General features: G+C 36.7%; 1 protein-coding gene across 1 annotated transcript in view; it reads left to right on the top strand.

The window, feature by feature from the left end:
- The window catches only part of LOC149553115 (nucleic acid binding / methyltransferase), a 115,517-nt gene that overhangs the window by 12,722 nt on the left and 90,686 nt on the right, over nt 1–12,109 (top strand). The window lies entirely within an intron of this gene.

The raw sequence follows: 12,109 nt of genomic DNA on the forward strand, positions 1-12,109 counted from the left end.
AACCTGTAATTTTATCCTTAGGCCAAACAAATTTCAAAGACAACATTTTTTCAATGGTTAGAACAATACCTGACAGGATAAATTTACATATTTTTCGGATTTAGACGATTTATTTTGAAAATTGGATATAATTGTATAGACTTGAACATTTTCAAAATGAAATTTTTTAGATTTAATTGTTTTGGAAAATCTTGAATTTTTCGGTGAAAAAAGAAACGTTTTGGTAGTGAAATTAAAATTGGAAAATCGATTTTGAATGCTAGAAAAATGGTTGAAATTGCATTGCAAAATCGAAATGGACTTAATTGCAAAATTTTGCATTAAATTGGTTAAAATTGCCTTGAAAATTTTAAAAATATTTAAAGAGATTGGTAAATTAAAATTGAAAAATTGATTTTGGCTTGCTAAATGCAATTTTAAATGATATTTTAATTACTTAAAATGTTATTGAATGAAATGTTTAACATGTCCAAGGTTTTCTTAATTTTATTTTGCAATTTTGGTCTTAACCGACAATTAAAAATGCAAATTTCACTAAGGCAAAATAAATTTTTAGCTTGGCATTTAAATTTGGACCATGAATGGTGGCCTAATTTAATTTTTTGTCTCTCCCAAGGGGAGTTGACCAGCTTGGAGGAGTGTGTGAAGTTTGGTATAAGAGGGCTTCTCCCCTCTTTCATTTCTCATTCCATCAAGCCTTCCTTTCTTGCCTTGGTGATTTCTCAAGCAGCTCTCTCTACTTGCCGATTTTTTTCCTAGCTTGGAGCAGATTTTCTCTTGCCTTGGACGAATTATTTTGGAGCAGATCTTCTTTGTGCCTTGGCGATTTTCTTTTGGAGGATCAGATTTTGTGTCTTGGACGATTTTTTGGAAGGCAGCCTTCTCAAGTGTTTATCGATTTTTTTTTGGAGAAGCAGCTTAGAAGACTTTGGTGATTTTTTTCAAGAGGCATTTCTTTTTGCTTAGCGATTTTAATAGGACAGATCTGTACTTCCTCTTGCCTTGGTGATTTGGTGGAGGACTGATTTTTTTTTTAAGGGGCTGCAATTATGCATCAGATTTGGGCAATTTGTATTTGGTAGAGGATGCTTGATTGAAGTTTGATTTTTGGCAAAGTGTGGGCAGTTTCAAAGAGCTTAAAATTCTGATTTTGCAAGGAGATTTGAATTTTCTTAGGTTTGATCCGAATTCAAAGAAAGCCCGACTATTGGTAAAGGTAAAATTCAATTCATTTTAGAGCTGAAGGTTGGTTTAAAGGTGGATTCCATTCCTTGTTTGTGCTTGGTTTTGTTTCCCTTATGTTCTTCTTGCATTCATCATCCACCACTTCATCATCCCATCTATAGGCTGAAGTTTGGAGAGATAAGTGTAGACTTCATGACAGGATACTTGGTGAGGCAGAAATAAGCTAGACCACCCTAGGAATGAAGTTGAGAGATATAAGTGTAGTCTATCCCAAGGTAATGAAGGGGCAAAAATAAGTGGTAGTCCCACCTCTAAGTTGAAGATTGGAGATTGATAAGTGTAGTGATAGGAATGGGCGAGGCAGAAATAAGTTAGAATCAATTGATAGAAAGAAGGTTGGAGATCGATAAGGATAGTCCATATCACTTAGAACGAAGGGGCAGAAATAAGTGTTTAGGATGGTAGATGTTAGTGCAAGCAAGAACCCTAAGGGAATGAATACTAAAAAAAACAAGGAAAACATGATGCCTAAGACCACCTCTTTCTCGAAAGTGAGGCAAATAACCGATACCAATATCGGTACAGTGAACATGATACAGCTAAAGGACAGACTGAAGGAAGGACAATCCCCCATGGCAAAGAAGATATACAGGAGCGAAATTGTACACGTGGCGACCTTTCCTCCTACCTTGCCTTGTTTAGAATTGTTAATGGAATGTGCATCCCAGTTTGATTTGGTTAGTAAATCCATCATTTTTGATGAAGGGAAGAGAGTGTTAGCCAACATTGGCTGACAAGTGATCGAAGAAGCATTCAATATCCCCCAGTACAAAAGCATGACAGTGGTAATGATGGATCAGGTAGCTAAGTTATTCCAAGATAACTAGGAGGCTTATTTCATTCATCTAAAGCAAGATTGGCTACATGAAGGCAAGAAGGGAGTTACCAGGTCATCAAGGCTCACTGTATTAGATTTCAAATCAGAGTATGGCGATCTCATTGTGCTTTTCAGTCGGATCATGGGCCTAGCTCAAGGTATGCAATTCGAAAACTGGATGTACTTCTTTATTGATAAAATTGAAAAAGGAAAAAGAAGATTTGATTGGGCTAGGATCATAAGGGAGAATCTAGAATTGCAACTTAGGACCGTGCAAAACCAAAAGCAATTCTATATGGCGTCCTATCTTTTCTATTTGATTGTGAGGTTGTATGAAAATCTAGGCTTAAGGCCTTAGGAGTAATTGGCAATGGGTCGAGGCAATGTTTGGTGCATGAATGCTATCCACAACTTCACTTGCACAACAACAAAGACTATAAAATATTCTGTGACGCGTTTGCCATGAAGACAATAGGGGTATTACAAGGGACACTTGCTAAGAGGCTCTCATCGGAAGCAGAAGCAAAGATTAAGAAATATGGGAGTTGGTTCATCCAATTTTCGCAATTCACATATATTAGAGTAGCAAGAAGTACAGTTTGTCCCAAGAGACTTCCAAGGTACCCACCTGACAAGGTAGTTTTGATGGAATTGGCTAGGCAACTTGAGCATTATGACAGAATGATGAAACTCAAAGGTGAGATAGGCATTACCTTCTCATTTGGAATTGGTAATGATAGTTGTCCCAATCCTATTGCCTTTGCAGCTACAAAGAAAGAATTGGAATGGTATCATCTAGCATGGTATAGAGCAAGGCGGGGATTTGATCCTAATGGTCTTATCAAGGCATCTCATGGAAATACATTCAAACATGTCCCTACTATAGAAGATTTTTGGGCCAATGCACAGGATGACTTTCACGTGAGGAAGCTAGCTTTCTCAAGATTGTCAGTAAACATGATGAGGGCAATCAGGTGGAGAGGCCTTGATATTCTTGATCAATTGGAGGATGATGAAAATGTGTTAAGAGAAGATTATGATACAGTGGAGGGGATAGAGTTGAGTCCAGTGGATTGGAACGAATCATCAGGATCCTTCCTTGGAGGTAGTTACAAGGGCAATTGATTTGTACACCGAGACGTGGGACAATGGGAAGTTGAGAAAATTACAGAGTCAAAGGGTACACCTTACTTATGAGAAGATGAAGCCAAAGGAAGGTCCAGCGGAATTAGTTGGACAGAAGGGTGAAGGAGGTAGCCAGCAGCAAGGAACAATTAGAAGGAAGAAGAGAGGTTTGGAGGTTGAAAAGGGTAAAGAACATCAGGAACCTCCAGCAAAGAGATAGAATGTAGTGCCATCAAGGGAAAGTATAATTGAGGCTAGAGGTCAAGAAGATAACACAAGTGAACAAGGGGCCATGGTAGAGGTGAGTTTCGATTCAGAATCAAGTGGTTACAATGACAGCACTGAGTACTCTCTTCTCTCAGAGAATCAACATGGAGACGACATGGCAGTTCTAGTGGAGAAGAAGATGGGTCAATTGATATTGAGGAAGTAAGCTAGGCGCCTGTGGCCATTGGTGATGATTGGCTAGTTGAACCAAATCTAGATTTGGGGAGATGCACCGCACCCCTATGGTTAAGGCAAATGCTTATGCCAAGAGGCGAGGTAGTAACTGCACGAACAATTGAATACATCCAAGGATTAATGGAAAAGGGTGATAGCGAGAACCAGAAACAAATGGCAAAAATAGTGGCAAAGGTGATTAGGAGCGACAGTGATGGTCATCGAAAGGTTCAAATTGCTATACCAACGGTTAACAAGGCATTGGATGAGATTGCAGCTCAGGAATACAAGATAATAGAGCATAACTTGGGAAGAAACACGGATGACATGGAATGTGAGGATATCCAGGAGGGCATAGTTTCAATCAGAGAAAGGTTGAGGAAGGCAAATGAAAGGATCATAAAGTTGGAAGCCAAGAACAAGTATTAGAGAGATTGCCAGCCTATCCAACAATTGCACTAGGCAGCCCTTCCTCAAGACAGTGGGAGCAACATAGAAGAGATATCGGCTCAGTTGCATGAAGTCAAGGATTGGATCCATGATACAATCCAAAACGGGCGAAACTTCTTGCCTTCCTTTGTCTCCACATTCAGGTCATTAGTGGCTATTAGAGATAAATTCAGAACATTTGAAGGTGAATGGAAGGATTTCCTTCTAGTAAAGGATTTAGCTATTCCCAGACTACAGGCATTCATTGAGCTACCACAGAAATATTTGGAAAGGGCCAAGCTAATTGATGAATGAGGATTGAGTACGGTGGAGTCTTGGTTTGTTGCCTTGACTATTAGATTGAGAATACCTGAAGAGGTACAGAGCGAGATTGCACAGCACAACCCAGGCGTTGACACTTCCATTTCAACCATGATGAGCAACGTTGGGGCTACGCTTGATTTTGAAGATATCAAAGAGGAGAACATCAATGAGACAGATTTCGGATCGAGATTGGATGAGTTGGGGAAGGTTGCTATCAAGAAGAAACATTTGGGCACCCTTGCCTCCCTCAATGCCATTATCGGATACGCAAAAGAGTATGAGAAGGACCATGAGAAGACACTGCAAGCAACAAGCAGCATGGTGAATTTAGCTGAGCTCAAGACGAAACATACACCTTGTCCTCCCATGAAGGAAGTCAACGAAAGGCTAGCCAAGTTCATTGCCTTGGCTAAAAAGATGAAAGAAAAGGGTAGATTTATATTAGAAGACCATTTGATGTAAGCCCAAGTGGCAATTTCTCTTTCTTCTAGGATGGGGTAGGTGTCTGATTTTGATTGGCCATCATTTTGGTGCCTTCTCATTGGTTGCCACTTTTCCTTTTTTTTTCATTGGTCCATTGATGAGGTGGCGTCTTCTCATTGGCCGATGGGGTGGCAACCCTAATTAGGGTTTATAGGATCCAATCTGGATCGTTGGTTTTGCCTCTTTATCTCTACTGTTGGTTGTAAATTTTGGCCTCTATATAAGGCCATTTGCTCTCATTTGTAAAAGGTGGGAGAAAATTGTTGATAAGATAATGCCAAAATTGCTTTTCTTTCTCATTGTTGTGACTTGCATGGTGATTAAGAACTTTTCGTATTGTTGCATGGTTTCTACGTCCAATAGTTAAAATTAGATTTTCTTTGAAATTGTTAAAATAGATTTCATTTCAAGTTGTTAAGTAGAGAGAAAAGTAGATGGATAGTTGCATGGTAGTATTAGTGGATGTTTGATAGGGATCTATAACTAGGCCACTAGCATCCTAGTGGCTTGTTGGGAAGCCTTGCGTGGTAAACTAGTTCCTTTCCCTTGAATCATTGCATCTATGGAGCTGGAGCCACTAGTTAGCTTTCATTAGATTCAATCTCCGTCCATTTGCTAATCTTTCCATTCATAGGAGTAGGAGTAGAATAACAAGTAGTTTAGCAGTTGGAGTTTTGAAGAAGAAAGTTAGGAAGGCGTAAGTCATTAGAACATTTACCCTCCATCACCATCACCATCTCGATCAACATCATCTGGAACTCATAAAAAGCCATTGTCACCATCATCCCACCAAAAGGCCAAGTTGTCCTCAAACAAATAGTGTAAGGCTGCCTACGTGATTACTAGCAAATCACATTGATATACTGAGTTAGCATCCATAGGTTTAAGGAACATTGGAGTTTTGCTTATGTCTTCATTAGTATAAACTTTTCAAGAGAGGAATTGAGGATTTGATATTCCATATCAGGGGTTCAATTGCTATATGTTATGTAGTGGTACAAAAACCAACAATTAACAGGTAGTAGCTTTCTTAGCAAATTAGTATATTGGGTGCTATAGTATTTGTGCGTCAATGCATAGGCAAGAAAATGTAGAGGAGTTGTCATTTTGTTCTGTTGTTTTACAACAATTGCTTGCAATTGTTTGAAGGTGGTCTCTTGAAAATCTTGATCTTTTTCATTTACAATTTGCTAGATCTTCTTAGGCATTGAGTCTAGATCATCATAGAGGCTGTTTGTCACTTGGAGAAAGGCATTGATCAAGATCAGAATTCTGAGGTCTAAATAAAATTCAGTAAAGGTAATGATTTGTTTTTATCAAAAGTGATTGGTATGCAATATGGTTGAATCTATAGTTTATTATGAAATTTCTTATGAACCCTTAATTTATTTGTTGAATTGGATTGCCAATCCATCAAGAAACATTGGTAATTATTCATTTAATTTTTCTTTGAAGCAATCATGTCTGGATTGGTGAGGAAACTTGGTATGGTGGTGCAGCAGTACTGTTTTTTCCCCAATTAGTTAGCCTCCCTCAAGCTGGCTAGCTTGTGGGACAAGAGGTCGCATTGAATTGGTTGGTCACTCTGCACTATTGTGCTTAGTTGTGAGGGACTAGTATCCTGGTGCTCTCCGGTTAAGTATGGGCCAAGGGATTGAATTGACTTGGTTGGTCCTTCCGCACTCTTGGGCTTAATTGTGAGGAACAGTCTCTCGGCCATTCTGCTGGGCCTTCCCATTAAATTCCTAATAAGGTTGGCTGTTGGAAATATGCTTAGAATTGGATTTAATGCATTTAGTATATTATGTTTTTCAATAGGATTTTTTCTGTTAATGATAGAGCCTCAATATTAATTGATTACAATTTTCTTTTGCAATTATGTACCCTAGTACTATTTGTAAATAATTTATATTGTGCAAATTGTTATTTTGGGCAAAATCAGGTATATCACCAAAAGGGGACATTACAGAAAGTCAGGTCAATGAATTTCAATGACTTTTTCACAGTTAAATCACATTTTAATCTGCAAAAAATCTCCAAAAAAAATGCAATAAAAAAGAAACACTTAAAAACATCCACTCAGCTCAAAACAATGCACGGAACATTGCAAAAACACAGCAAAAATGCATTAAACGTAGTTGCGCAGCAGTTTCTTCAGCTCACACTCATCTGACAGAAGGAAAAGGTGCAATGTGAGGAAAAGGCTTTATAGAAAAATCTTCAGGGGTAGAGGCGTGATGTGAGAAGAAGGCATGCTGGCATTTTAAAATACATTAAATGCATTTTGTGATTAATACTGTTTATATGATAGCTGATTGTTTTGCATTAAGAATCCATTTCCAGATGTTATAGAAATTAGCAACTTAAATTTGCTTTATATCATAGCATAGAGACAGTTAAATGGTGTTTTTGCATGAAAAATATATTTCCAGATAATATAGACAGTGGCAGCTTCAATTTGCTAGAAACACATGCTCACTTTTCCTGTAAATGAAGTTTTTTTTTAACAGAAACTTTATCTTTAAGTGCTTAGTAAAACGTTTGTGACATATTTATGGTCTCTTCACTTTTGGCAGCCAATTGTGTGTGTTATATACATGTAATTGATGTTCTTTGACTTTAAACAAATGATTGAAGAATAAAAATTGATCAGTTATAAGCTTGGCAATTAGAAACTTCCATTGCCTTTGTGAAAAAAATTCTAAAAGCTTAGAGCCTTAGAAAAACAAGGATTTTCTTCATGCACGTACGAAGTTGTTCGGCAACTATTTTTTCTCTTTTTACATAGAGTGCAGAAGTTTAAAGTCTCTAAACAGATTGTTTGTGAGCTTTTTCAAAGCAAGGTGATCTCCCCATGATAAATCAACTTATATAAATCTGCCCTTCCTATCCAGTGGTCCCCGTGGCTGAGGTTTTTATTACACATCCTTAGGCTACCATTCCAAATTTTTAATATCTGTTGGCCGAGTATGATTCTCCTGATATACTAACTTGCAGTAATTGAATGAGGCAAACCAGTTACCTCATCATGTAATAAAAGGCTTAGCAAATAGTCACAGTGATTCATTATAAAATGTTGATTCCTTTCTTACAACACAGATTTTAAAATTCACACCTAGATGTTCCTTGAAATTGAGCACGACTCCTTGCAAATAATTTACTTGAATACTTCTGTGAATTAAAACAAAACAGATTTTGCACTATTCAAATAAAAATTTGTTGTCTTTTGAATTTTTTTACAAATGTAACATACATGTTTGAGAACAACAATCTATTTAGAGAGCACTTTGTTTTGAATTTGGCATTACATTAAAGTCACATCTTGAATTTGTTAACTCACATGCTGAGCTAAATTTTGATATCAATTACTTCCCAGAATTAGTTAATATTTTATCTCAGATTTAGACAATAATTTAGTGACTGCCCTTGTAAAAAATATTTATTGAATAAAAGCCTATGTTTGGTCTTTCTGTACAATATGCCTACGTTCTTTCTGTACAAAATAAAGTTTAGAACTCAATATATGAGTGAGAAAGGTATTCATGCCTTCAAATCTCTTGCTGCCTCTGATGTCAAACTTTACTATAAAACCATTTGAATTAGGTAGCTCTAAGCCTCAAGCCATGTCAGATCGAATTAAATGCTTTTGCAGATTTGATCATTATGCCATATCAGGAAGACTTTGCTTGGACACATTGCACGCCAATCTTGGGTAGCATGAAGTTAAATGGCACTGGTGCTAGAGTGAAACCTGTGGTGGAGTTTATTGCTTCAAAAGGCATTTGACAGAAGGAGCAGGAAATATCACCAGCCTTTGCACAAAATGCCCTACAGTTGTCACATATCAAGCAAAACAAGATCTTGACATGATTTTTTAAGGTGAGGCAAAAAAGGCAATAACTAGGGTTGAAATATGTTCTAATTGTATAGATTGTTGGAGGAATCACTTCAACAAGGAATATGGTGTACAAGGGTTTTCCAAGAATCTAGGATAACACCTTTTACACATGTGGCCCAACATGGGTGGAGGAAAAATAAATGCTTGTTTTTTCACTTCACACTACCACTGGATCATGACCACTTTGGGGAGTTTGGGATGGAGGAAGAATGTCTATGAACAAGCAAAGAAGGCAATTGCAAATATTTTTGTACCCCTCAAGCTTGCCATTCCATGTTGCCATATCTCCATATTGTCAAGGCATGGTGGATGCTATTAAAGTTTCAGGTCTCGTGTTTCAAGCTCCATCTTATGAAACATCATGGTTTGATGTGCTCAATGATTTATTACAAGATGTTAAAAATGTTGTTAATAAGTATTGATTGATTAGAGTGGGATAATAATGGTTTCATCATTATGTTGGATGGATAGATATACAATGAATGAGACCCTCATAAACTTGTTTCTTGTGATATTGACAGGATTTTTTTCAAATCTTTAGATTTCTTCGATACAACCAAATTTGCAATTGTGTTCAAGATGTTTGACCCAGTGGTCATGGATGTAGGGCCAACAATTTATTACAACCAATGCCGCTGCTTATGTTTCTGCTATGAGACTCCAACGAACAAATACCTCTATATATTTTACCTTACATACAACACATTGCCTTGATTTAACCCTGTAGGGCATTGGAAAACTTGAATGGGTTAAGGAGTTATAGCAGAAGGCTCACATACTTATCAAATTCATTTATACTTGCATGGAGATTTTGTGTATGATGTGCTCTTTCATAGAGGGCAAGGAGCTAGTTCGAATAGGGGTGACTATATTTGCAACACACATGCTTGCATTACGGATTCTTTGTCAACAAAAATGAATCTGAAACAATTGTTTGTTTCAAATGAGTAGATGGAGTCTAGCTTTACAAAATGAGTAGATGGCATAGTACTGGCAGAGTACATGTATTCTTCTAGTTTTTGGGATCCGATCAAATAAGTGGAATTATTAGAGCCTCTAGCAAAAGTCTTGAGACTATTGAATGGGTGTTGAGATATGATAGTGTTGGTCAGATACTGACTATGCAAACTGTGCATGCATTTATCTTACCATTAATATCACAAGCGATTATCCTTCTGATTATCTGAAACTATTATATCAAACTGAGTATTCAAATCTGTACATTCAGATTATACCTCTGTTGGAGATCGTGCAATACTTCCTTGTGAAATATCGATCATGTATTGTACTGAGTTTATGATCCATCATCCTATGTAAATTGGAGGTCACAATAAGACTTGTTTATTTAGTAAACACGCCTGATTAGAAATGGGTCTATTGGAGTGTTGATTATGCGACTTCATGCCTCTTCACCAAGAGACACATAATGAACAGTCAAGTCCGCTCATTATGTGGCTCTTAGTATGAATACTTGTATGGATTGAATCCAAGGGACAAAGCATCGAAATTAATAAATGCTCTGCCTTATTTGGAAATCTCAAACTATACTTTGATATTCAGTATATGTTAATATTGGATTTACCTTACATACATTCAGACAGTCACATTTGCAGCAGTAACATTTTAACAATGGGGATAAATCTGCCACGCGATATTTGTACGAGGCCATGGATAGGGCTAAAAAGGTGACGAGTAGTAGGATGAAAGTAACAGGGACAAATATATGCTATTATGGGACATATTTGACAGAAGATGAGATCAACAGATGCACACATCTTTCCATGTTGCAGAATGCTATCACAATCCAACCTTGTTCATATGGATAGAGAAAATGTTTAAAACCTTAGAAAAATTGCATGTGGGTATGGTAGAGTTGTCAATGTGCAATCTAGGGGTTTTCTCTCATCTAAGCTTTTGACCTTCCAACTAGGTAGAATAAAATTTGGACAACCTTTTTGGTTTGTGGACATGATCAATAGATGTGGTAAGATTTTAAGATATTCTTGTATAATATCACTCCATATAATGTGTGTTTCGATGCAATGGTGGGTTTTTTTGGTCATGAAACCAAAATTTAGATGGATGGAAAGATCCATTATGAGCAAAGCATGTAGCTTATCCACTTGTGAGTGTACTCGGAGTGTTTTTGAACACATACATTCTAAGAAACACAATTGCCTAAACAATAATAGATGAAGCATAGATTGAAATATCACAGATATATCTGGGATATTTCAACTTATTGCATGAAGTTTCATGTGCCAACAAATTGTGTTAAGTTTGCGCATAGAGAAGTTTGAAAATATCGCCTATATTTTTGGAAGTTATCCACAATAAATTGCCAAGTTATCGAGATAAATTGCCAATTTATCGCCCATGGTTCTAGTATAGACTGTTACGCCCCAGTAAAGGGCAAAACATATTTTTTTGTTTGGAAGAACAGGTTTGGAGAGGAGAGAGGGCTTGGAGGATAAAGAAAGTCATTTGCAGCATTCTAGAGCTATAAATTGTGAATTTTAAACGAATTTGGATTTATAAGGAAGTTTTCAATTTTCTTTTTAAATTGTTTTGTCTTGAATTAGTTTCATTTAAGTTTATACAAATTCTATAATACCATTTCCAATTTACTCTAACTCATTTTAGAGCGTGAACAAGATCTAACACCATTTATTTTTTAGTATATTTTGCAAATTTTCAGTAGTTTTTTCAAGAATTTCATATTTTCTCATAACACTCTTTTTTTTTCCCCTAATTTCAGCTGTTCAAACTTATTTAAAGTTTTAAACTAACTTAGTTTGTTTCTTATTTTGTTGTTAAATTTCTATGTTTTGTGCCTTCAATTTGTATGTGTAGATTGATTTTTCATTAAAATGGCAAATAGGGATACCTTTATTGGGTTAGGTATAGGGTTTGCCAATCCCCTAGTAGACGCATGTCTATATGGATATGTAGTCACATGTCTATATGGATATGTAGCCACATGCCCCAAAGGGGCTAGAGACAAGGTATTGATATATTCTTTTGAAGGACACGAAAATAATATTGTGATATGCATAAAATGTGGAAAATTAATAATTGGAATCATATCTTGTTTGAAATACCACCTTGGAGGGATCAAAAAGCATGACACAAGGGTTTGCGAGTTCACCACGAATGAAATAAATAAAGATGAATGCCTTGTTCACTGCCCAAGAAGAGAAAAAGTTGCGAAGAGAGGGCAAAATTGGCCATGAGGGCAGCCATTTTTGAATCGCGAGGTATCTCACACTATCTCCTTTTTAAGAGTCATTTATTATTTTCTAATCACCATTATTAGTTTAGATTTTGCTAGAACAATGATCATAATG

This window comes from Cupressus sempervirens, chromosome 6 (genome assembly GCF_028749045.1).
Source record: "Cupressus sempervirens isolate cs-2001-9-10 chromosome 6, ASM2874904v1, whole genome shotgun sequence".
Classification (NCBI taxonomy): Eukaryota; Viridiplantae; Streptophyta; class Pinopsida; order Cupressales; family Cupressaceae; genus Cupressus; species Cupressus sempervirens.